Source organism: Pelodiscus sinensis, chromosome 31 (genome assembly GCF_049634645.1).
Source record: "Pelodiscus sinensis isolate JC-2024 chromosome 31, ASM4963464v1, whole genome shotgun sequence".
Taxonomy (NCBI): Eukaryota; Metazoa; Chordata; order Testudines; family Trionychidae; genus Pelodiscus; species Pelodiscus sinensis.
Window position 1 is genome coordinate 5,163,913 of NC_134741.1, and position 24,485 is coordinate 5,188,397.

General features: G+C 53.6%; 1 long non-coding RNA gene and 12 other non-coding genes across 13 annotated transcripts in view; 5 read left to right on the forward strand and 8 right to left on the reverse strand.

Annotated features, from left to right (window-relative positions):
- LOC142821651 (uncharacterized) overlaps positions 1-24,485 on the reverse strand; it is a 262,426-nt gene that overhangs the window by 208,621 nt on the left and 29,320 nt on the right. The window lies entirely within an intron of this gene.
- TRNAS-GCU (transfer RNA serine (anticodon GCU)) lies at positions 2,685-2,766 on the reverse strand. Its single transcript has one exon. It is a non-coding gene; the product is annotated as a tRNA-Ser (tRNA).
- Positions 4,338-4,444, reverse strand: TRNAL-CAA (transfer RNA leucine (anticodon CAA)). Its single transcript has 2 exons — positions 4,407-4,444; positions 4,338-4,383 (listed from the first exon to the last, which is right to left on the reverse strand). It is a non-coding gene; the product is annotated as a tRNA-Leu (tRNA).
- Positions 5,369-5,440, reverse strand: TRNAE-UUC (transfer RNA glutamic acid (anticodon UUC)). The gene has a single exon. It is a non-coding gene; the product is annotated as a tRNA-Glu (tRNA).
- On the reverse strand, positions 6,616-6,688 carry TRNAA-CGC (transfer RNA alanine (anticodon CGC)). The gene has a single exon. It is a non-coding gene; the product is annotated as a tRNA-Ala (tRNA).
- On the forward strand, positions 11,528-11,600 carry TRNAR-CCU (transfer RNA arginine (anticodon CCU)). The gene has a single exon. It is a non-coding gene; the product is annotated as a tRNA-Arg (tRNA).
- TRNAG-UCC (transfer RNA glycine (anticodon UCC)) lies at positions 13,632-13,703 on the reverse strand. Its single transcript has one exon. It is a non-coding gene; the product is annotated as a tRNA-Gly (tRNA).
- Positions 15,596-15,677, forward strand: TRNAS-AGA (transfer RNA serine (anticodon AGA)). The gene has a single exon. It is a non-coding gene; the product is annotated as a tRNA-Ser (tRNA).
- Positions 16,683-16,755, reverse strand: TRNAF-GAA (transfer RNA phenylalanine (anticodon GAA)). Its single transcript has one exon. It is a non-coding gene; the product is annotated as a tRNA-Phe (tRNA).
- TRNAE-UUC (transfer RNA glutamic acid (anticodon UUC)) lies at positions 17,339-17,410 on the reverse strand. Its single transcript has one exon. It is a non-coding gene; the product is annotated as a tRNA-Glu (tRNA).
- Positions 19,334-19,406, forward strand: TRNAK-CUU (transfer RNA lysine (anticodon CUU)). Its single transcript has one exon. It is a non-coding gene; the product is annotated as a tRNA-Lys (tRNA).
- On the forward strand, positions 19,840-19,912 carry TRNAV-GAC (transfer RNA valine (anticodon GAC)). Its single transcript has one exon. It is a non-coding gene; the product is annotated as a tRNA-Val (tRNA).
- Positions 21,772-21,853, forward strand: TRNAS-GCU (transfer RNA serine (anticodon GCU)). The gene has a single exon. It is a non-coding gene; the product is annotated as a tRNA-Ser (tRNA).

A 24,485-nucleotide genomic window follows, 5' to 3' on the forward strand; every position in this document is an offset into this window, starting at 1 on the left:
TTGCGCTTGCCGAGGGAGATTCTGCACTTGCTGCCTTGGGAGCCAGGGTCACATTGCAGAGCTCCCCCAGGGCGTCACCAGGCCGGCCTCCCGCGCCCTCGGCAATATAGCTGTGTTTTATCCTTCCCCTTCAGTAACAACCAGCCATTCCCCACCCAGCCCCAGCCACTGTGGGACCCATTCCCTTCCCCAGGAGCAGTGTGAGCACCAGCGCGGCTCCCTGATGAGACACTTCCCTGGTTTCGGGAGGGAGACGAGACGTCAAGGCCCATGACTCGGAGCCAGCTACAGATACCCATGGAAAGCTGATTTTCAGAGGGGTGTGATCAGCCCTTCCTGTGTATCTGGCTTCTTCAAAGGGGTTTCATCAGGAACAAAAAGTTGAAAAAGGGCCATTTAGAAGGGTGAATTTCTGACTCTGGGGTTGCCTTCTGTGTGCCCCAGTGGCCTAATGGATAAGGCACTGGCCTCCTAAACCAGGGACTGTGGGTTCAAGTCCCAGCTGTGGTGACAGTTTTCTCTCACTGCCAAAGAGCTTACCACCTTCTGCTCTGTGAGACAGTTGGCAAAGATGCTCCCAAGTGGCTCTCTCCCTTGCTCCACAGAACCTGTTCAGGCCCCTCACTAGCCAATGCTGGTGTGAGTGCTAAAAGCCCAGGTATCCAAAGTCAGAATGAAGGGGAACATTTTGCTCCAGAAGGCCCAGGAGTGACAGCCAGAGGGAGGTGGCTGTAGCAGAGCAAGGTCTGTCTGGAGACAAAGCGGAGCCTAAGGATGAGAAGGCCCATGAGAGGCAGGGATTCCAGAGCAGGGTGGGCAGCGAGCTAGTTATTTGGTCTGGCAAACTGACAGAAAATCCCCGGGCCCTGAGCATGGTGTGGGCGAAGCCCATGGGACAGTTTGCCTGGTGGGGTTTGGAGACGTGGATCTTACACCTTGTAGATTTCACCTTTGCAACATCCTCTGGCAAGGAGTTCCACTGAGCACAAAAATGCTTCCTTTTTAACTCGGTTACTTACCAGTTTCATTCTGTCACCCTGGTTCTTAAGTAGGCAAAAAATAATTTCTTATTTGCTTTCTGCACCCCTGTCATCATCACATAAACCCCTGTCCCGTCACCCCTTGCTTGTCCCTTTCCCAAGCTGAGAAGAACAAGTTCCATGAACTCTTGGGAGCTGCTTTCCAAGGAAGAGGCATTTCCAAAATAGAAGATGGCCAAGCCCAATCCCCCTACACAAAGCCCCAGGAAATACCAATGGAGATTGGGAAAGCTCCCTCTCGGGCAGCGCTACGGAATGGATCCAGCTGGCCATCGGGGTGACTAATGCCATCAACAGACGAGTCCCCGTGAGACTTCTCAGCCCAAGTGCAGAGACTGTGGAGTCTCCGGCTCCCAGCCCAGTGGCAGAGGGGCAGCACCCTGAGGAGGCAGGTCCTGAGGCAGCGGAGACCTTTGAAGGGAACAGAGACAAGGGAGACGTGAGGTGAGAGGAAGGGGAACAAGTCACCTCTCCTCAAGCGAGACGTGGTGGGAAACTGCCGGTTCCGGTGCAGACTCTTGCATTGTTATTGTGGAATAACGGCCATTGCTCCAAAAGAACTTTTGTGTGTGGACAAAACCTTCGCAGCCCAAGAAATGTGATTGGCAGCTCCTCCCCACAATCCTTTTGTCAATTGCAGTGCAGGGCTCTGAAGACATGGACCCAAGGTAACCACCTTGGTTGCCTTCTGCTAAGGCCACGCTGGAGTGAAAAGAAAGGTTCCTTCAAGCTAGAGTTGAACCAGCAAAAGGTGCCTGCAAAACCTTACTTTGTCCAGGGCAACTTCTCCCCCAAGTAGATGACATTGCTGATCTGGGAGGGGCAGAAAGTTGGGTTCTTCTCATGTGTCTTCTTTGTTGCAGAGTCTCTAGGGGTGCGGCACCGAAACCTTTTGTGCTTGCCGCAATGTTTTCCTTTATTTAAAATGAAGTTTGATCAACTAACATGAGACAGTTCAAACGCTTAATCTGTTTATTTCAATGAAACTTTTCTCCCCAGCTGCAGCCCTAGCAAAATGGCTGGGGTGTGATTATGTCATTAGTGGCGAGTGTCCATTAGTAACCAAGAGTCCATGGAAAGGTTTGGGGAGGGCAGGGGCTCAGCAAAGGGGTGGGGGTCTTGGGGAAGGGACGGGATAGATCCTGGCTTGCCCTGACATTTAAAAGGTGACCTTGGGGGCATGTGGCCCCCTGAGCAGCCTCTGATGTTCCCTGTGTGAGCCCCAGAACCAGCCCTGAGTGAGGGGGCAGAGGGGGAGCAGCTCACACATGCCAAGGGGCTGGCCAGGGACACAACATGAGCCTGCAAGGCAGCAGTGACATCACAAGGGCCTTGTGCAGCACCTCAGCTCATTGGCTGGGAGGCAGTGACCTCACAGAGGGTCCATGGCAACAGCCAGGTGGGACAGGCTGCAGGGCTGGGGCATCTCAGAGACCCCCATGGCCTGGCTGCCTGGAATCTCCTTTGTGAGGTTTCCCCTTGAGGGCAGAAGGGATTGACAGTCCCATCTGGGAGTGTCTCTGTGGAGATTTCCCCTTTCCCCAGGCTGCAGTGGGAGGGGCTGGGGCAGGCAGGGGTACAGGAGGGACTGGCACTGTACTGAAGAGAGATCTGGGAGAGGCAAGAGAGAAAGCTGCTAACACCTGATGAGAATGGGATTTGAACCCATGCGTGCAGAGCACAATGGATTAGCAGTCCATCGCCTTAACCACTCGGCCATCTCACCTGAGCTGGGGGGGGGTTTGTTTCAAACTACCCAAAGCCAGCATGGCCAGGAACTTTTGTGCCACTCGCAGGCTGGCCAGGGACACCCAGGGCTGGAAGGTTTTGGCTTTTCACAATGTTCCCTGGGCTGTTGTACAAAGCTCAGTGCTGGTAACAAACCAAACACCCCTTGGTTACATCTACCCTGCAGGCTTCTTACACAAGAACTGTTTTGTGCAGGAGTTCTTGCGCAAAACATCTTGTGCAACAGCACGTTCATACTGCCATGTGCTTTTAGGCAAGAATGTCCCTGGCAGTGTGCACACTCTCTTGTGCAAGAAAGCTCTGATGGCCATTTTAGCCATAGGGGTTTCTTGCATGAAAAAAACCCTGTTGCCCATTCATACTACCTTCTTGTGCAAGAGCTCTTGCACAAGAGGGTTTATTCCTCATGGGGAGAGGGTGAGATGCCTCCTATGCCCACTCCCTCCAAGAGTGGGAGGTGAGGTCTGAAAATCACACCTGAGCTCTTATCTGCCCTGAGCAAGGGCAGCAACTGGGAGTGAGGTACAGAGAAAGTTTGGGCATGTGAATGGGACACGTAAATTGCTGGACTTACATTGCTGGCAAAGGACATTGCTCAAGCCACTTCAGCCGAGACTTATTTGTGAGTTGGTTCTGAACCCTGCTTGTGGTATTTTCCCAGGCGAATGCCACGTTACTTCTCACCCTCTTTCATTAAAAGTTTCTTTTCTACATTCAGACTCTGTGCTGGCAAGTGGGGAAGCATCACCTCCCCGAGGTACTCGGACGGGGGCGTGGATTTCCCAGGCTGCTGGGTGGGGGCTCAAGCCACTTTTGTGTGAGATGAATGAAGAGAAACCCCTAGACATCGAACCCAGCCCTGGCTGCTGCCAGCACTACCTGGCAGAAGAGTTACACTAGCAGGGGGACTGACCAAAGCAAAGGCCTCGCTATGAGCAGGCTTAGAACTTCTTCAGGGAAACCCTATTGGATTTCTAGTCCAACACCTTGACCACTTGGCCACCACAGACGTGAAGACAGCAAAGTCCCAGGGCCAGGGGAACTGGCAGATAATCCCAATGCCCAGGCCTGATGTCACCTGCCACACAAAATTCACACAGCAAACTGGGCTCTTGGAACAGGAGAAGTTTGGGGGCTCGTTGCTGGGCCGTGGGGTGAAGCATCAAACCAGCCCCCTCCTGTGTGGCCTGTGAGTGTTGCTGAATGTGTGCCCCTGGAAACGGGAAACAAAAGGTCTGGGAGCCACACGGAGACCCTGCTGGGCTGAAGTCCCAATGACTCCACTTTGTCTTTGCCTGTGGGCTTGTCTGTCTGCAGCCTGGAAACCTCCTGGCTCCTCAGGCCACTGGTCTGGATGGAGCGTTACAGAAGTCGGAATAATGGAATCGCTGTGTTGACGCTCCCTTTGTTACTGCAGTGTAATGGCCGTTATTCCCAAGGAACGCTGCTGTGTAGATGCAGCCTGAGAGAAATGCTGAGCAAGGGATCCTGCAATGCCAGGGGAGTCATTGAAATGAGGTCACTTCTCTAGATATAAAAATGAAGCAATGTCAGGAGTGGGATTTGAACCCACGTCTCCATTCAGAGACCAGAACACCCAACTGAGGGAAAGATAACCTTGAGTCTGGCGCCTTAGACCACTCGGCCATCCTCACAGCTGTGCAAAAGTATTCAACCAAAGTTTTCTTACATGTGTGAGTTGCTCGGGAGGCAAAGGGAGCACCTCTCTTTCCCCACCTAACAGCCGCTCTACAGCACAGCTGGGTTTATCCCCACTCACCCTCATCTACCGTTGTGAGGTGTTTTATAGGGAGCTGACAGGAAACAGAAGAGGGGAAAACTCTGGCCAGCAGAACCGAAGCCTGGGATTGTCCTGTGCCAGGAAATCTGTGTCAGTGCCCTTAGGGATCCTGAGCAGGGTTGGTACTTGGGGTGGGGCCGGGGGCTGTTCTGAAAGGCTGCAGGCACCGTTAGACCCTTTTCTCCTTCCCTGTCTCACCCCAGCGCTGAGCAACACTCAGTGTCGGTCTGAGCATCCGTCCTGCTCTGGGACGTCTCTCTGTGGCAGGAACCTGCCCGGGCGGCTCTCGCAGTGAGGCCCCTCCCTGGCAGCACCGAGCAGTGAGAGCTGAGCGAAGGGAGAGGCAGGGCCAGGGGGAGAAGGCTCCATGACTGTGTCACAGGGAGGCTCTGCCCTGGCCAGTGGGGAATCGTTGCCTCTCCGAGGGGCCCAGGCCTGCTGGGTCATTTCCCCAGGTTACTGAGTGGGGGCTGGAGCCAGTTCTGGGTTGTCTCCTTCAACAACCAAACTGAACCAATGGATCTTGTGCCGACCTGACACTGCGCTGGGCTAGTGCTGAGTGTGCCACAGAGCTTCCTGCAGGGCTGCCCACCTGGGAGAGGGGAGGGGCAGTTTGAGTCACCAGCTCTGCCCCTTCTGAAGAGCTTGTGAAAATGGCAGGTGCTGTCTTGGCAGCGAGGGAGAGGTGGGAAAGGGGCCCTGAGTGAACCTCTTGGGTCACAGCTGCTGTTACAATGAGATAAGATAAATGACTTGGCAGATGTCAGGTGAAACTGGTTTCCCTGACTGGGAGTTGAACCCAGGCCTCAGCAGTGAAAGTGCTGAATCCTAACCACTAGACCATCAGGGACACATGAACAAGGCTCTTTCCTTACCTACTCTTGCCTTTCACAGGCCACTTTCTGTCCCCTTCAGGACATGGGTCCATTTTCCATTGGCCAGAGGGGACAAGACCAGAAACCAAACAGAACATCAAAGCAGCCAGACTGGGCCATGCCAGTTGCCCAACTAGCCCAGGATCCTGTCTCACAACAGCAGCCAATCTCATTGCCCAGTGGGAATCCTCCGGACAGACATTTGTTAAGTGATCCCTCCCGTCACCCATTCCCAGCTTCTAGAATACACCAGCTCAGGACACCTGCCCTATCCATCCTGGTGAAATGCCATTCATTGTGGCCACCAGGGCTTCCAAACTTGAGTAGCTCTGCATTAAGGGTTCTTATTAATGTCAAGAACCTCAAGCAATGTAAAGCTACATTGTGATGGAAATGGAAAGGAAAATATTTCAACTAGAAGGAAATTTTCTAAGGGGGCACTTGGATTTGAACCAAGGACCACTTGATCTGCAGTCAAACACTTTACAACTGAGCTACACATCTGCAGCCAATGTTGGGAACTGGATAAGGAACAAGAGACAAGAGGCTTTTGTGTAACTCACATCCCAGGTGCCACCCTTGGGCTTGGTCTCCACACTGAGCAGGCGGGTGGCAGGGGTCTGATGCTGTCACAGCTGCAAGGCAAGTCACCCACCTGGCCCCTGAGCTCCATGTGGGCAGCAGCCAGACAGTGTGAGTGGAACAGAGGGTCATGGGGGGGCAGGGATTTGTATATTTTAGGAAGGGTCCTGAGTCCTGGCTCCCAGCCACGCACCTTGGCAGAAAGACCAGCGGCCCCTGCACAAAGTGCATTGTGGGAATAAGAGTTGGGGCAGCAGGAAAGGGGCTGGCCCCTCAGCACCAGCGAGCCGGTGGGAGAAGATGGGAGTGAATCCTGCTACCTCTCATGCGCAAAGGCAGCACTTTTCCAATGGAGCTAATTCTGCCCCACCTGCAACCTGTCTCCAGTGCTTCTGCTACTGTCTGGCCCAGGAGGGCTGGTGTCCAGCAGCTCTCTGCCCCAACGTGGCTGGCTTTTGGGGAGAGCAAGTAGGAAGTGGGGACCGGGGCTGGGGGGGGGGGGGGGCTACTGGAGCCACTTAGCCCCCTGGCTGGATCTGCTGGTAAAAAGAAAAATTGGAAATTTCACTGGAGAATGTGGGCATCGATCCCACTACCTCTCACATGCGAAGCGAGCGCTCTACCACTTGAGCTAATTCCCCTGCTACATGCACAATGGTCTTCTTGGAAGCTCTTCCCTTCTCCACAGAGACGTCGGCCTTCTAGGTCAGTTAGTCGTGGGAAAGGAGAAGGCTCCAAAAAGGCCTCAAGGGCAACTCTCAAGGAGACTCCCTATAGCAAAGCCATGGGGGCGGGGGGGAAGGGGGTCTCTGAGATGGCCCCTGCCCTGCAGCCTGTCCCACCTGGCCATTGTCATGGACTCTCTGTGAGGTCATCACCTCCCAACCTCCTTTAGCCAATAAGCTGAGGGGCTGCAAAAGGCCCTTGTGATGTCACTGCCACACCCACCCCTGCCCTCCAGGGCTAATGTCCTGCCCCAGGCAGCCCCTTTGCATGGCTGAGCTGCTCCCAGGGGTGAAAGTGACACATTTCTTACAGGGCCTGTTCTATTGGGCACCACCCCTTGGGCTGGGCAGGAGGGAGGGGGAGGCTCAAGGCAGGAAGTTGGGGGAGGGGTTGTGATAGGACAGTACCTGTAAGAAATTAAAAGGTGGAGTGTGGGAGGCTCAAGGCAGGGATTTGGGGAGTGTGTGAGAGTGGGGGGGGGGGCTCAGGGCAGGGGTGAGGATGTGGGAGGGTAGAGAAGTCAGGGCACAGGATCTGGGATATGGGGGAGGCTTGGGGCTGGGACTGTGTGTATGTGTCAAGGGGATCCCTCTGCTCCGTGCTCCCTGAGGCCCTTTAACACACATGGACTGACCTGGGCGCAGGCCAGTGAGGGGGGTTTCAGTGAAGCTACATGTAAATGGATCCCTCTAGCAATCCCTGCCAGCCACACGCACAGGGGGAGGGACTTTAGCCAAGGAAGCAGAAGCAGCCAATCTGAGGGAGGTTTAGAAGCAAAGATGGGCTGCTGCAAAGATGGATGAGGGGATGTCACAGGGCACGAGCATGATAAGGGGAGCAGAGGGCCCTGCTGCACCGAGAGACATGGCAAAGCCTGGGATTGAGCCAGGGACCTTTAAATGTTTCATCTAAGGCTCCACACACTGAGCTGCCAACAAACCCGTCTGGCTCATTATTAACTGTCCAGGATGTTTGGCAGCCGTGTCACAAACATGATGCCCCAGGAAGGCGAGACTGGTGTTTCCTGCCCCCTACAGTTTGACTTGCTCCTTCCTGCCTTAGCTGACCTGGCAGCTGAAGTGGTCGGGGGCCCAGCAGCCTGGGCAAGGAGTCGGGTGGCCAGACCCTGGTGGCAAGAGTCTTGGTGCTACTTGTTTCTCTGCCCCCTCTGGTGCCCTCACTCCTCACCCGCAGCCCCTGCTGCCTGCCTGGGTCCCTGTGCTGTGTCAGATGTTCAATGAGCCCTCCTGTTTCACACGGGCTGGGAGTGGCTCTGGGCGAGGGAACAGGGCTGTGTCATTCCCTACAGGAGTGGGAGGCTCCTGGAGCCCTGAGCAAGCAGACTCCCCAAGGGGCATATGACACAATGAGAGACAGGCGGCTGGTGTCTCAGGGAGGGGCCGTCTCTACAGCAAGCATCTCTGTAGCCAACACTCTAACCAACTGATCTAGCTGACCTATCAGACCCCCAACTCACAAATGGCCCTTTCAGAAAGGCGCCTCCGGCAGCTGCAGGGCTGCCTCTGCAGCTGCCAATGGCTCTTCTCTGATAAGACCACTAGCGACTCACTGTGACGTGGGCTGGCTAGTCCAGCTGGTTTGAGGCTTGGTCAAAGTGGCTGGTGGCCAGCACCTTGCCTCCCAGTTTCTTCCCTGTCGGCAGCAGCCACAGCCCCTTTCGGCCACTGGGTCAGCCCAGGAAGGGAGGCGGGAATGGGGCCAAGTAGGGAGTCAGGCTGAGGGGTCAGGCAAAGCTCATTTTGCTCTGTAGGGCCACTGGTGACAGCTTCTCTCTTGTGCGCTGCTGAGGAGAAAAATGCCCTGAGAGGGCCCATAGAGACCAATTTAAAAGAGAATTTAGATGGAGGCACCTGTTAGTGCCAGGGGGGCAAGAGCCAGAGCCTGGCAGCTGCTGGGACCACACAGGAGGGCATCGGGGAAGCAGCAAGCTCCGGCCAGTTTGTAAGTTCCAGGGCCCAGCCCATCTCACCCACCCGCTGAGCCAGACACACCACAGCATAGACACGAAATTCTCTCTGGGGAGCCTGCAGATAAAGAAGCCAAAGCACATGAAGTGGGAGGGTTTTGCAGCAATAAGCCCAGCCGTCCCACTGAGATTTGAACTCAGCTTGCAGGATTCAGAGGCCTGCAAGCTGCCCCTTACACCGTGGCACCTACATGACCCAGCAGTGACTCAATTAGGCTGAACTGGAGTTCTGGCTCCTGCCCCCTGGGACCAGCGTTGCTTGTTTTCCTTCCACCCAGAGCCCCCTTCTTCTCCTGGACTGCAAGGAGCCTCCCTGGGACAGGCACAAGACTCTGTAGATGGGCCAAATGTCGGAAAAGCCTCTTCTGAAAAATGAAAAGTGTCTCTAAAACCGTGCTAAACGATGGTTGCAGACAACATCTCTGAATTCCAAAGTGCAGCCATTCCCCATTTCCCTCCAGGGTCTCAAGGCCTGTGCAGCCCAGGAAATGTGATTGGCAGCTGGTACCCACAATCTTATTGTCAGTTCAAGGCTCTGAAAACATGGACCCAAGGCAACCACCTTGTGCTCAGACTGGGCTCTAGGGAAAAGGCTCTCGTCTTCAAGCAGGAGTCCAACGAGCAACCTAAGAGTGACTTGACAAGCAAACGCTCCAGCCGTCCACTCTACCAGCTGAGCTAGGGAACGGTGCCTGAGAAATGTTGATTTGTCCAGATTGACCCTTCTACAAGTATTAAGGCAAGTGCTACCCCAAGTGGGCAGCATCATAGATGAGGGGCAGAAGAACCCAGCAGCGCAGGGGTTGTCTCATGCAGAAAGACCCCTGAGTGAAACCTGAGCTAGATCACGCTGGCTGTGTCTACACTGGGCCACTTATTCCGGAAAATCAGCCACTTTTCCGGAATAAGCTGCGAGCTGTCTACACTGGCCCTTGAATTTCCGGAAAAGCAACAATGCTCTACTGTACAAAATCAGCCGCTATTCCGGAAAAACTATTCTGCTCCCGCTCGGGCATAAGTCCTTATTCCGGAACACTGTTCCGGAAAAGGGCCAGTGTAGACAGCCCAGTAGTCTTTTCCGGAAAAAAGCCCCGATCGCAAAAATGACGCTCGGGGCTCTTTTCCGGAAAAGCGCGTCTACATTGGCCACGGACGCTTTTCCGGAAAAGGGCTTTTCCAGAAAAGCAGCCTGCCAATGTAGACGCTCGTTTTCCGGAAAAACTGAAAACAGAATAGTATTCTGTTTTAAGCAGTTCCGGAAATTCATGCCAGTGTAGACGTAGCCAAGGAAAGAAAGTTGGGTTCTTCTCATGTGTCTTTTTTGTTCCAGAGTCTCTAAGGCTGCAGGAGGGGAAGATCCACAAAAAATAAACCACTTGAGTGAACCTTGGTCTAGCCTCTCACTTGTGCTGCTCCTACGCCCAAGGCAATAGCTTCACAACCAAGGGCTGTGTCTACACTGGCATGAATTTCCGGAAATGCTTAAAACGGAATACTATTCCTTTTTCAGTTTTTCCGGAAAAGGAGCGTCTACATTGGCAGGCTGCTTTTCCGGAAAAGCCCTTTTTCCAGAAAAGCGTCTGTGGCCAATGTAGACGCGCTTTTCCGGAAAAGAGCCCCGATCGCCATTTTCGCGATCGGGGCTTTTTTCCGGAAAAGACTAGTAGGCTGTCTACACTGGCCCTTTTCCGGAAGAGTGTTCCATAATAAGGACTTATGCCCGAGCGGGAGCAGAATAGTTTTTCCGGAATAGCAGCTGATTTTGTACAGTAGAGCATCGTTGCTTTTCCGGAAATTCAAGGGCCAGTGTAGACAGCTCGCAGCTTATTCCAGAAAAGTGGCTGATTTTCCGGAATAAGTGGCCCAGTGTAGACACAGCCAAGGTGTGTTGAGTCGATTTACCTCAGCCTAGAGCCAGCGCAGGGAGTAGAACAGGTTTCTTTTCCTTTCTCAGAAGCAGGGAATCCACATTCTCTGAGGCCCCATCCTGAGACTCCCTCCCTTTAGTCCCGGAGGCCACTAGGCAGAGCCTGGCAGCTGCTGGGAGCAGACGTGAGAACATCAGGGAGAAACACAAAGGTTACGTCTACACTGGCCCCTTTTCCGGAAGGGGCATGTAAATTTCACCAGTCGTCGTAGGGAAATCCGCGGGGGATTTAAATATCCCCCGCGGCATTTAAATAAAAATGTCCGCCGCTTTTTTCCGGCTTTTAGAAAAGCCGGAAAAGAGCGTCTACACTGGCCCCGATCCTCCGGAAAAAGTGCCCTTTTCCGGAGGGTCTTATTCCTACTTATTCCAACGAGCTGAGGTGCTGCAAAAGTTCCTTGTGATGTCACTGCTGCCTTGCAGGCTCATGTCCTGCCCCTGGCCAGCCCCTTCACATGTGTGAGCTGCTCCCCCTCACTCAGGGCTGGTTCTGGGGCTCAAGCAGGGAACATCAGAGGCTGCTCAGGGGGCCACATTGCTAGGCCAGGGGCCCTCCTGTGGGGCTGTGAGTGTTGCTGTCCCTGCTGTACAGACAGGGCCATAGAGCCTCAGGAGGCTGCAGCGGTGGGAGACACTTCACTGGTTTCGGGAGGGAGACGAGACGTCAAGGCCCATGACTCGGAGCCAGCTACAGATACCCATGGAAAGTTGATTTTCAGAGGGGTGTGATCAGCTCTTCCTGTGTATCTGGCTTCTTCAAAGGGGCTTAATCAGGAGCTAAAAGTTGAAGAAGGGAGATTTAGAAGGGAGAATTTCTTTCCCTGACAGTCTTTTCTGTGTGCTCCAGTGGCCTAATGGATAAGGCACTGGCCTCCTAAGCCAGGGATTGTGGGTTCAAGTCCCACCTGGGGTGACAGTTTCTCTCACAGGAAAAGAGTTTACATTCCTCTGGTCTCTGAAACAATTAGTGCGGATGCTCCACAGTTGCTCTCTCCCTCTCTGCAGAAGTTGTTCAGACTCTGTACTAGCAAATGCTGGTGTAAGACGCAGATCTGAGTGCTAAAAGCCCAGGTATTCAAAGTCAGAATGAAGAGGCACATTTGGCTCTAGCAGGCCTAGGAGTGACAGCCTGTGGCAGAGCAGGGTCTGTCTGGAGATAAAGTGGACCTGAGGATGAGAAGGCCCATAAGAGTCAGAGACTTGAGAGCAGTGGGGTGGTTAGTTATTTGGTCGGGCAAAAGGACAGAAAAACCCCTGAGCATGGTGTGGGGTGTGGGTGAAGCCCATGGGGCAGTTGGCCTGGTGGGGTTTGGAGCGTGGAGAAGCTGTGAAGCTCTGTGAGTGGATAAGGTCCCTGGCTGAGCTGCGCCACCAGCCTTATGTGCGACTCAAACTGTCCCTCGTCCCCTTTTGTGTGTCTGTTGCGCTTCCAGCTTCTTTCCTCAGGTATGTTCATCCGGCAAAGACCCCAGCAGGGATCTTGTATCTTCCTTTGTGCAGCTCAGCCACAGACACAGCCAGGGCTGGAAGGAAATTGCTGCACTTTGGGAGTCAAAGGTGTTGTCTGGGGCCACAGAGCAGTTTCACCCAATAGCTTGAGGGGGGCACCATGGCTTAGCTTGCTTCTTCTAAACAGAAGAGCCTGGGTTCAACTCCCAGTGGTGCCTTGTCGCTTCCTTTGCTCACAGTTTCCCAGGTCCTTCTAGGACACAGAAGAGGCCTCCCCTGGACACCCATGGAACTGCTGGGCTGACCCAGGGCCTGAAAGGGGCTGTGACTGCTGCTGACAGGGAAGAAGCTGGGAGGTAAGATGCTGATAGCAAGAGAGTCCAGCTGCCTCTTTGCCCTGGGTCTCAGTGCACCATGCCAGCCAGCAGCCACCTTGACCAAATGTCAAACCAGCTGGACTAGCCAACACACGTCATAGTGAGTCACTTGTGGCCCTGTCAGAGAAGAGCCATTGGCAGCTGCAGAGACATCCCTTCGGCTGCTGGACGCGCCTTTCTAAAAGGGCTATTTGTGGGCTGTGTTTGGGTTGGCTGGCTAGTAAAGTTGGTTAGTGTCTAAAGCTAATAATGCCAAGGTTATGGGTTCAAGCCGTGTGCTGGCCACAGGTATGTTTATTGTGGTGACTGTTCTACCCCTGTCTCCCTCCTTTAGTTGCCTGCTATGGACAGGGAAACAGAAATAGGCACAAGACTGTGAGCTTTTCAGGAAATAGGCCAGAAAACTGGTAAGAGGAGGCTCCAGCCTGCACAGATCCAGGGGCTAAAAGGGCCTTGGCCTGGCTGGCTTTCCCCAATAGCAGGGAAACTCTTCTCTTCCCTCTATTGTGAGTCTACTCATGGGCCTGCTGGCTCAGCTGTTTAGAGCTTGATGCTAATAATGCCCAGGTCACGGGTACAAACCCCATGCAGACCCCACAACAGCCAAATTAGTTTTGTTTGAGCTGCTCCCCACGAAAAGCAGTGAGAGGGAGCCCTTGGCTGTGGGACCCACTTGTGCCTGTTGCTCAGGGTTAAATAAGATCTCCCCCAGGAGGTTGCCTGTTCCCTTCCCACCTTGCATTGGCTGGGAATCAAATCAAGCAAGGGGCAGCAAACGCCAGGCACTGTCATCGTCTGGGCCACAGATACAGACGCCCAGGAGGAGTCTCTGCAGGCCCTGCAGTCCATGCGGAGGAATGCCGACATTTTTGGCCAAATGGCCAATGGTCTAGCAAAGAAAGGCCACCTCCCTCCTACCTCCGCATCCTACCAAGTCAGAGCCAAGGTCAAGGAATTGCCGCAGGGGTATGTGAGGGAGGAACCGCATTACTGTGCACGCTCTCGGAGAGGATGAAGAGGGGTGAGAGGCAGCCCACACCTGCAGGACCCATTTGTGCCTGTTTTTTCAGGGTTCAAATAAAAGCTCAGCAAGGTGCTTTGATGCTCCCTCTTTACATTGCATTGGCTGGGAATTGAACCCAGGTCAACTGCTTGGAAGGCAGCTATGCTCACCACTATACCACCAATGCCTGCCTGCAAAGTTGCAGGGAAAATTAGTGAGGAAATCCTACATCTGCCATGAGGCTGGCCAGAGGCGAGAGGGTGCCTGTGTTGTTTGGGTAAAGCAGAACTTCTTGGCCATTAGGCAAAGTCCAGAAGTGGTGATGCTGGGGGAGTGGCTGCCCTGCACTCTCCGTGGTGTGAGGAGCCGGGCGGGAGAGGAGTCCCAGAGGTTGTTGGGTGGGAGAGTAGAGTTTATCAGACTCTGGGCTAAGCTCTAGAGCAGCCAAGGGAGAGGTGGGGAAGTGACTTCTGGATACTTTTTGTGGCCCAGGGATGCGGACCAAGAGCCGTCCTTGTGTTTTTTGCGGTAAAATGTTGTTTCTGGGTCCTTTGCCTAAGATCGAGCACGTCTGCCTTCCGGAGAGCCATGTCACAGGCACAAGCCCCCAGAGACCTCTTCAGGGACACATCACAGGACCAAGCAAGGGGCAGAAACACTGGGCACTGTCAGTGTCTGGGCCAGAGATAAAGACCCTCTTGGAGCTGTGATCCGAGGGGGAGTCTCTGCAGGCCCGGCAGTCCAGGGGGAGGAATGCGGACATTTATAAACATAAAAACATAAGAACGGCCGTACTGGGTCAGATCTAAGGTCCGTCTAGCCCAGTGTCCTGTCTGCCGACAGTGGCCAGCACCAGGTGCCCCGGAGGGGGTGGACTGAAGAAAACAATCAAGCGATTTGTCTCCTGCCATCCCTCTCCAGCCTCTGACAAACAGAGGCCAGGGACACCATTTTATCCCCTGGCTAATAGCTTTTATGGACCTAAGCTCCATGAAATTATCTAACATATGGCCCAATGGCTGATGGCCTTGCAGAGAAAGGCCACCTCCCCACTCCTGCGTCCTAGACCAAGTCAGACCCAAGGTCAACGAATTCCGGGAGGGGTACGTGAGGGCCCGTGAGGGCAGGTCCCGCTCTGGGGAAGCACCGCAGCACTGTGCATACTGTGAGGAACTGGACCGAATCCCGGGGTGTGGGGAGCCCCTGTCTCCAGGGATAGTTGTGGAGTCTGGGATGGAGACACCTGGGAAGCAGCAGCTGCAGCTTCAGGATGACAACGCTGATGATCTGCAGCGCCAGGAGACGCAGGAGGACTCCCAAACGTCTTCAGGCAGCGGGGAGGGAACATCAGGTGAGTGCTGGGAGGTTGCAACACCCAGGACATGTCGACACTTGCAGTTTCCTTCAAGAGAGGGATGCAAATGGAGACATTCGAAATTGTAAATGGAACCAGGATTTAAATATCCCACGCTACATTTGCATAATCGTGTCCGGGTGCTGTTTCAAAATACTTTATTATGAAATAAAAAACAACGTTTAGATGCAGTTATTTGGGGAGAAAAACCCTTCTTCTGAAATAACCCTTAAACACTCCCCTCTGGTCTGGACCTAACAGCAGTGTCAGCGTTTGCTAGTCGGGGCTCTGGACAGCCCCTGCACAGAGGGAGATGGCAACTGCGGGACGCCCTGGCCAACTGTCCCAATGTCTCCCAGCAGAAAAGAAAACAAAAGAGGCCAATGAAAACAGCCCCCTGGCAGCAAGGGAGTCAGCACGTCGGTGGGTGGGGCAGGGAGCTGGGGGCAGAGCTGGGCTCTAACTCGCTGTGTGCCCATGGCCCATTCAGTGAACCTCTTCCTGTCTCCATGGCCCTGTCTGTACTGCAGGGACAGCAACACTCACAGGCCCCGCAGGAGGGGGCTGGTTTAATGCTTCACCCCAGGGCCCAGCAATGAGCCCCCAAGCTTGCCCTGTTCTGTAGCCAGGTTTGCTGTGTGAATTCTGTGGGGCGGGTGAGGTCAGGCCTGGGCACTGGGATTATTTACCACTGTCCCTGATCCTGGAGCACTGCTGACTTCACAGCTGTGATGGTCGAGTGGTTAAGGCGTTGGACTAGAAATCCAATAGGGTTTCCCTGCGCAGGTTCAAATCCTGCTCACAGGGAGGCCTGTGTTTTGGCCACGCCCTAACCAGGGCAACAAGCTGCACAACCCCTGGGCCACTCTCCCTGTCCCCAGTCAATCCCTTTCTGCGCCTTCCGAGAGAGACACAGAGCATGGTGCCTTGTTATGGGTCCCTGGGCTCTAGGGAAACGCTCAGCTCCTGCAGCCTCTGCCCCTTGCCCAGCACCCCATGGCTCAGCCCTACCCCTGGGGGATGCCCTGCTCCAGTGTGTGATAGGAGTTGAGTGAGAGGATGGAGCGTCTGGGCCTGCCCCCAAAGGTCCATCCATGAAGGGCAGAAATGTTGGGGATATGATGTGGGTCACTCCTCCCGAGGCACACAGCCCCCCCCCCCCCCCGTGTTGGGAGCAAAGGGTCTAGAGAAGTATTGGGGGGGGGGTCTTGTTCCCTGTTCTTGCTCTGCCTTGGGCAAAGAATTAGTAACAGAATATTTGTCCAAGTTTATGTATAGAAAAAAACTGACAAGCATGTTTCTGTGGGGTGGTGGTTATCGTGTTTGCTTAATTTGCAAAAGGCTCCTGGTTCAAAGCCAAGCAGAAAGTGGGAACAGGGGGTTCTGCTCCTGTTTGTGGCTCCCCAGGTAAACACCCCGCTGCTTGGGATAAGCCCAACTCCCAGGCTGAGTAAAGGAAGGAACAACAGGAGCCCTGTCCTAGAAAGGGAGGGGCCAGTGTGTGTGAGTGCATGGCCCAGACAGACAGCCCCAGGGTGCAAGGAGAGAGCTGCCGGACATCTCTAGTGGTCCTGAGGGGAGGAGACATGGGTGTTAGCAACATGCTCATGTGGTGCCATGTTCCAGCACTGCCAACAGGGAGTGTTTTTTGTGGTGTCACCTGATTCCCCCCCAATTTAGCCCTTGTACCTGCCCTGTGGCAGGATAGAGACCCAGGATGCAGCTCATCTCCCCTTTTCTCCTGCAGTGCAGGTTGTGATAACAGCTCTAAGCAAAACCATCAACTTGAAGTAATTAGCCCCTATTGGAGCATGCCAAAGCCTGGAAATGAACCAGGGACCTTTAGATCTTCAGTCTAACACTCTCCCCACTGAGCTACTTTGGCTGTGATAAGAGTCCTGTGTGGCCTGTAATTCTCTGTCCAGGATGTTTTGCCGCATGTCGTCATGCCCTGCCCAGGAAGGCCAGACTGGCCTTTCCACAGCGCCCCTCCCCCACAGCCAGAGCCAAGGTTCCCTCTAAGCCAGGCCTGGGCAATACAGGCCAGCGGACTGGATCCAGCCCATGAAGCCACCCAACATGGCAGCAAGAAGCCTCAGGCAGATTCCCTGCTCGCCCTGCCCCCACGCACAGCTGAGAGAAGGGGCTGCTGGGCCCTTTGTGTCTCTCAGCTGCAGAGGAAAAGGCTTCAGGCCTGGTCCCTGCTCCAGGCTTGTTTGTGGCCAATGGGAGCTGCCTGCTTGAAGCCCTGGCCAGTCCCCACAAGCTCTTATTCACCCAGGCGTGTGACCTGTGCCCCCTGCGCAGGGAAGGGGCTGCCTGAGAAATGTGCTTGGCTCCTGGGAGTGTCTCCGAGCCACAGCCTGCCTCTGGCATCCCAGCCCCTCCCTTCCCTCAGACATCTGGCCCTCCCTGTGATGGAAAAGGGCAAAGACTTGGCACATTTCATTAATACAGATGAGGCTGGTTTCCCTGACTGGGAATCAAACCCAGGCCTCAGCAGTGAAAGTGCTGAATCCTAACCACTAGACCATAAGGGACACATCAAGATGCCTTTCTGCTCACCTACACTAGCCTTTCACAGGCCACTTTCTGTCCCCTTCAGGACATGGGTCCATTTTCCATTGCCCAGAGGGGACAAGAACAGAAACCAAACAGAACATCAGAACAGCCAGACGGGGCCATGCCAGTTGCCAAACTAGTCCAGGATCCTGTCTCACAACAGCAGCCGATTTCATTGCCCAGTGGGAATCCTCAGGACAGACAATTGTTAAGTGACCCCTCCTATTGCCCATTCCCAGCTTCTGGAATACACCAGCTAGGGACACCTGCCCTGTCCATCCTGGTTAAATGCCATTGATTGACCTTCCCTGCATTAAATTATCCAGTTCTGTTTTGGATCAAATGTCTTGGGCTGCGCAGGCCTTGAGTCATGGCAAGAGCTGGAGGGGAATGGGGAACGGCTGCACTTTGGAATGGGAAGGGGGTGTCTGGGACCATAAAGTAGAACAGTTTCAAAGCCCTTTTCAAGGAGGGCACCATGGCTTAGCTGGCGAAAGTGCCTCTCTTATAAACGGTGGATCTTGGGTTCAAGTCCCAGTGGTGTGTTGTTGTAACCTTTGCTCACATTTACTTATGCCCTTTTGGGACACAAAAGAGGTCTCTACTGGCCACCCATGGAACTTCTGGTTCAGGAAAAGGCTGATTGGGGAGGGGTGTTTGGAAGAAGGAAACAACAGGTGAGAAGCACCTGATGCCCACAGACCCTGACTCTCTATGGCTGCAGGAGCTGCAGAGGTTGCACCCTCAGGCTCTCTAGGCCCTGACCTGACCCCCAGAGGGAATCACAAGGGTGTGTGGTGCTGGCTCTCCTGTCCCAGCAATTGCAGTCAGAGCCCTGCCTTGCCAGTGCCAGCAGCTTCTGCAGGGGCTCCTGGGTTGTGGTTTCCTTCTTCCCAACACCCATCTCAAATCAGCCTTTTCCTGAACCAGCAGTTCCATGGGTGGCCAGGGGAGGCCTCTTCTGTGTCCCAGAAGGGCATAAGTAAATGTGAGCAAGGGCTACAACAAAGCACCACTGGGAGTTGAACCCAGGATTTCCTGTTTATGACACAGGGGCTTGAGCCAGCTAAGCCACGGTGCCCTCCTCCAAAGTTTTTTTAAAATGACTCTTTATGTTTCCAGACAACACTTTTGACTCCCAAAGTGCAGCCGTTCCCCACTTCCCTCCAGCCATCGAGCCCAGGTGGTGTCTGGCCCCCTGGGCATAGAAAGCTACAGCTCAGCGGGCAGGGGACTTTGGCTTCCTTGCCCATGGGATGCTGTTGCAGGAAGGGCTGCTCAGCAGCGCTGGGGTTCACCTGTCGAGGAAGGGAAGAGTATTTGGGTGCAGACTGGCTAACCTAGTGAGGAGGCTTTAAACTAGGTTTGATGGGGGCAGGTGCCCAAAGCCCAGAGGTAAGTGAACAACATGGACACCTGGGGGATACCAGGGCACAGGCAGGAGAAGATGGGAGTGATTCCTGCTACCTCTGCCATGGCTTGGCCCAGAAGGGCTGGGGTCTAGCAGCTTTTCCCCCCAGCTTTGTGGGAGGCCAAGTAGGAAGGGGCCTCTGGAGGCTCATAGCCCCCTGGCCTGCTGTGTCTGTAGAAAGGGGGGAGAGGACACACACTTGTCACTGGGGAACAGGGAGCATGGATCCCACTCGTTCCTGCAGAAAATGAAGCAGGCTGAGCATTTTGCAGAGAACAAGCCAGAGCCCTTCTCCTGTCCCTGGAGAGATGGAAATGGGGCCGTTCCTTGTGGGGAAAGAAGTGGGTATGTCGGGAGTGGGATTCGAGTTCAAACCTCTCCACAGACCAGAACCCCACTTTAGGGGCAAGAAAGAGCCTTGAGTCAGGCAGTGGAGAACACTTGGCTCCTGTTATATTGAGATGGGATATTAGGAAACTTCATCTCTGCAGCCTAGCTAGCTCAGTTGGTAGAGCATGAGACTCTTAATTTCAGGGTCATAGGTTCAAGCCCTATGCTGGGCAGTGCCCTTCCTAAACTCACATTCTCAGCCTGTGAGCAATTGGCTCTCAGTTTTCACCAGAGTTTTAGAAAGAAAAGGTCTAGTCCTGGGGTCCAGCTTTAGTAGAACCAAAGAGAGAACCAACTGCAATTTCCATCTTCTGAGGGGAAGGGAAGAGGATTTTCTTCTCCTCAGTTCTGGCCACATCAGCCCAGGGAGGAGAAAAAATAACCCTCTGCCCGCTGATTGTCCCCCGTCAGCTTCTGTAGCTTCACCTCCTTCCACAGCAGCTCCAGCTTTGAGCTACAAATCTCAAGGGGCTGGTGAGGAAATTAGGCGCTTCCCTGAGAACAAGAGGTGGAGTGTTCACAAGGAGCATCCCCCTCCGCTGCAGAGCAGGGTGTTAGAAAGAGCTAGGAAAAGAACAGTCAGACAAGTTCCAACCCTTGAAATGTGTTTCTGTGGTGTAGTGGTTATCATGTTTGCCTGACATGCAAAAGGTCCCTGGTTCAAAGCCAGTCAGAAACACAGGGTCTTCTCTTATTGCGGTGCCCAACGCTCATGTGACTGGGGGGGGGGGGGTAATGTCAGCTGATAATGCCCCTGGGTGCCAACCTGGGGAAGCCAGATAAATTAGGCTGGGCAGCTGCTTGTGCCTTGGCCTCCCCTGCCCTGGGAGGCTGGTGCATTGGGCTGGCTCTGCCTGCTGCCTCCCTTGTGTGACTTGCCCAGTGTAACAGGCCAAATGTCGGAAAAGCCTCTTCCCCCCCCCCCCCCAAAAAAAAAAGCAGAAGAAAAAGCTGCACAAATTGGGTTTTGAAATGTGCGTAGCTTTTCCCAGAAGAGCAGTGTAGGGCAGACATAGCCTGAGTGTTGCTCAGCACCGGTAGGAGACAGGGAGGGATAAAACGATCTAATGGCACCTGAACCCTTTCAGAACAACTCCCAGCCCCAACCGCAAGAACCAGCCCTTCCCTCCATCCTCACTGGGGTCAGCTGGGAACTGTCTGGACTGAAGCCCACCCCAGTTTCACCCTAAGGATTGCCTGTTCTGTAAAAGCTGCGCCCTGGAAATGAGAAAGCAGCTAAAGTGACACTCGTGGGACTTGAACCCACAAACTTTGAATGTCTAGCTGGGCTCACATGAATCACTGCAGCTTAAAATAGTGATAGAAAAGTAGCCATCTTAGGGTACGTCTAGACAACCGCGTTTTGTCTACGGAAGTTTTGTCGACAGATACTGTCGACAAAACTTCCATCGACAATTTGCGTCCAGACTCATGGAGTTCTGTCGACAAAGCAAGGCGCTTTGTCGACAGAACTCCGTAGTCTGGACGCAACGTTACAGGCAATAACACCTTCCGTTGACAGAAGGTGTTTTGCCTCGTAAAATGAGGTATACCAGCGTTGACAAAACCGCGGAGTTCTGTCGACGCTATATCGACAGTTCTCTGCGGTAGCGTAGACGCTGGTATTGTTTTGTCGACAAAAGTCCACTTTTGTCGACAAAACTAGGTAGAACAGACACACCCTTAGTCTAGGGTAGCTGAAACAAAATACAGAAAAAAACCAGTTTCTTGCCATTTTAACTCAGAAAGGACATTATCTCAATGACTTAATTACCTGCATCCTGCTTCAAAAGCCTTTTAAAACTGCACTTTAAAGGGAATCCTCTGAACTGTTATTCATGCTAAAATTCGATACTTTACAGCGGGGTCCTAACAAAGACTCTAGTTATCTTACCCATTACAAAGATAGCTTCCCCAATTATCACCTCTAATATCATTAGCTCACAGATATTTACCTTCCCCCCCCGCATCCCCGTTCTGTTCTGAAATTTGATTTCTCCTTTTCATATGTGTTCGTTTTTTTTAATAGTATCCGTTGATATATATGGTTGTGACAATTTTCTTCCACTATTTGATCTGAGGAAGTGGGTCTGGCCCACGAAAGCTCATCATCTAATAAACCATCTTGTTAGCCTTTAAAGTGCTACACAGTCCTGTATTTTGTTGCAGCTTAAAACTCCAACATGCTTTCCATTGCACCACAGAGCCTGATATCGCCACTCTCTGCTTTGCAGCATGGCAACTGCTGGTGGCAAAGAAAGGGGAGCCAGCACATGGCAGTGTGGACATGCTCTTGCACAAGACATTTTGCGCAAGAACTCTTGCACAAAACAGTTCTTGTGTAGGAAGCCTGCAGGGTAGGTGTAGCCAGGGGGTGTTTGGGTTTGTTACCAGCACTGAGCTTTGTACAACAGCCCAGGGGACATTGTGAAAAGCCAAAACCTTCCCGCCCTGGGTGTCACTGGCCAGCCAGCGAGTGGCACAAAGGTTCCTGGCAGTGATGGCTTTGGTTAATTGATAACAAACCCCAAAAGATCAGATGAGGTGGCCGAGTGGTTAAGGCGATGGACTGCTAATCCATTGTGCTCTGCACGCATGGGTTCGAATCCCATCCTCATCGGATGTTTTCAGCCCTTCCTCTTGCTTCTTCCAGATCTCTCTTCAGTTCAGTGCCAGCCCCTCCTGTAACCCTGCCTGCCCCAGCCCCTCCCACTGCAGCCTGGGGAAAGGGGAAATCTCCACAGAGACACTCCCAGCTGGGACCCTCAATCCCTTCTGCCCTCAAGGGGAAACCTCACAAAGGAGATTCCAGGCAGCCAGGCCATGGGGGTCTCTGAGATGCCCCAGCCCTGCAGCCTGTCCCACTTGGCTGTTGCCATGGTCCCTCTGTGAGGTCACTGCCTCCCAGCCAATGAGCTGAGGTGCTGCACAAGGTGCTTGTGATGTCACTGCTGCCTTGCAGGCTCATGTCCTGCCCCTGGCCAGCCCCTTGGCATGTGTGAGCTGCTCCCTCTGCCCCCCTCACTCAGGGCTGGTTCTGGGGCTCAAGCAGGGAACATCAGAGGCTGCTCAGGGTGCCACATGCCCCCAGGGTCACCTTTTAAATGTCAGGGCAAGCCAGGATCTATCCCGTCCCTTCCCCAACACCCCACCCCTTTGCTGAGCCCCTGCCCGCCCCAAACCTTTCCATGGACTCTTGGTTACTAATGGACACTCGCCACTAATGACACAATCACACCCCAGCCATTTTGCTAGGGCTGCAGCTGGGGAGAACAATTTCATTTAAATCATTAAATGATTCAGCGTTTGAACTGTCTCATGTTAGTTGCTCAAACTTCATTTTAAAGAAAGGAAAACATTACAGCCAGCACACAAGGTTTCAATGTTGCTTTATTTATGGCAGGGGAGGGAACCTTTTCTGGGTCGGGGGCCACTGACCCACATAAAAATTAGGGGCCACAAAAGTGAGAGACAAAAAACCTCCTCCACAGGCCCCCAGCCCTCTCTGATGTGGCCCCCAACTCAGTCACCTCCCTCCTCTGGTGTTCCAGCCCCCATGGCGTGAGGGGAAGGGACGGGCAGGACTGAGGTTCACATTTACTTTTCTGGGGCAGCAGAACTAGTGGATTTTGTGGACCTGCTTAGTCTATTGGCTTTCTAATCGAAAACCTGAACCACTCAGCCGCCTCAGCTCTGATCTGAGCAGTGCCAGAGGGCAGGGGAAACTGGTAACTAACCCCAGTGCCCAGGGCTGACGGCACCTGCCCCACAGAATTCACACATCAAACCTGGCTCCCCGAGCACAGGGGGAGTTGGGGGCTCATTGCTGGGCCGTGGGGTGAAGCATTAAACCAGCCCCCTCCTGTGGGGCTGTGAGTGTTGCTGTCCCTGCTGTACAGACAGGGCCATGGAGACAGGGAGAGATTCACTGAACAGGCCAAGGTCGCCTAGTGAGTTAGAGCCAAGATCTGCCCCCAGCTCTCTGCCCCACCCACCGACATGCTGACTCCCTCGCTGCCATGGGGCTGTTTGCATTGGCCTCTTCTCCCTGGAACCAGGTTTAAGCCACAGCTGAGGCTCTGGGCAGGAGGCTGGGTATGGGGGGTCTGAGTGTGGGAGGGGGAGCGTGTGTTCCTCTGGTTCAGCTTTTCCCTTTATTCTAGCCCAGCAATTGCCCTGCTGCAAAGCAGAGTGAAAAGACAAGGGTTTCTGTGAGCTGCAGTGCAATATTCAGGGTCTTGGGTTTCTAAGCTGTAGCTATTAGTGTGAGCTAGACTAGTCATTCTGAGGTTGTGGGTTCAAATCCCACTGGAGTCACTTTAGGTGCTCTCTGATTTCCAGAGCAGCTTTTACCAGAACAGTAAAAGAGTGTCAGGAAGCTTGTGATCCCAAGACTTCTGTGTGAGACTCCCCTCGGGGGGGGGGGGCTCACAGGAGAGAGCCCCTGGGTACCACACACGGGCCACGGAGACCTGCTCCATGGTCAGCTGGGTGCGAGAGAGGTGCCTGAGACTCCTGGTGGGTGTGTGGGCCCTGCCGTGCCCTTCCTTGAAAGAGACGGGACAAACACAGGCCGGTTGACAGAGGCTGTGACACTCCAGCAGCGGGGCCGTCCAGCCTTTCAGCTGGATTCAGACCAGGCTTGTCGGAGCTTCTTGCGCTCACCAAGGGGGATTCTGCACTTGCTGCCTTGGGAGCCAGGGTCACATTGCAGAGCTCCCCCAGGGCAGGGTTTGGGTCTCAGGGTTTGGGTTGGAGTCCCTGGGATGGGGGAGGGGGGTTTGGTCCCTTCCTGAGGGCACAGAATTAACAAGAGAGAATTCCTTCCCCCGCAGCAAGCTGAGTTGGCTAAAGAGTTAGTAACAGAATAGTTTCCCAAGTTAAAATTGAGAAAAGAAAAGCCTCTATGGTGTAGCGATCACTGTGTTTGTTTAACATACAGCAACTCCTTAGTTCAAAGCCCTATAGAAACACAGGTTCTTGAAGTGTCCTCTCTGATGGGCCAGGCATGTTCTACTCTGAGCTGGGGGTCTCAGGGCTTGGGTACCTTGTTGCCTTACTCAGGGTTGTGCAGAGGTGTCCTGGAAGCTCTGGTCAAAGGCTCTTTCACAGGCAAGTTCTTCTTGCTGGTCTCCTTCTTGGACCCCAGTTTATATAGTGAAAATTGAGTCCTGCTTAGCAATATCTTAACCAATTATTTTAGTATAATTTTGCTAACTATCATAAGATACTATTGTGATTTACCTAACCAA